This window comes from Nannochloropsis gaditana, assembly GCF_000240725.1.
Source record: "Nannochloropsis gaditana CCMP526 unplaced genomic scaffold scaffold240, whole genome shotgun sequence".
Lineage (NCBI taxonomy): Eukaryota > Eustigmatophyceae > Eustigmatales > Monodopsidaceae > Microchloropsis > Microchloropsis gaditana.
In genome coordinates, this window is record NW_005803713.1 from 6968 (window position 1) to 7834 (window position 867).

Sequence of the window (867 nt, forward strand, 5' to 3'; positions counted from 1 at the left end):
GCGGTGGGGGCCGTGCAGAGCCTTTTGCCCGTCTTACAGGCCATCTACGACGAGTATAAGGACAAGCCGGACGTGTTGGAGAAGGTGCGTCGCGCCCATTACCTCTCCCTTCCTCCCTTCCTCCCTCCCTCTCTCCCACCTTCCCTCCCTCCTCCCTTCTTGACCAAGGATTGTGGTGTCACCCCTGCAGCCTCAGCTTTGTGTTTTTGGCATGTGCACCGTTTTTCTTTCCCAGTGGCTTTCATCACCGTCATCGACCCCATCTCTTTCCCTCCTTCCCTCCTTCCCTCATTGCCTCCTTCCTTCCTTCCCTCCGCGTCCCTCCCCCCTAGCTCTGTCGCTTCTTCAAACACGCCTTCCGCACCGCCCGCCCCAAGACCGCCTTCTACCCCCTGCTCGACCCTCTCGTCCGCTTCCTCCTCCAGGGCCTGGCCGAGACCCGGCAGTCCTCTTTTCTCTACTCCATCTCCTACGTGGTCAGCGAGTTCGGGCCCCGCCGGCACAGCCACAACGACAGCGCGGACGCTCGGGCGGGGAATGGGAGCGGGCAACAGGTGAGTTAGTGGCTCGAAAGGAGGGGCGGGGCCGGGGCTGGGAGAGGAACGGATGGACGAAGAGGGTGGCCCGCGGAGGTGCGCTGGGGGCTTGCACGGCTGGGGGGTGGGGAGAGATCGAGGCGGATGTGGGGGCAGGCCTTCTCTCTGAGGGCGGGCACGAAGATGAGGGTAGGAGGGGCCACATTCGCCGCCTGCGACGACCACAGAGACAGGACTTGAAAGCACAGCTTGCAGGAGTCAACTGATACCAGCGGTCTCATGCGTCATGCACTTCCGCGATTTCCTCTCCCTTATCCATCGCCCCCCCCCC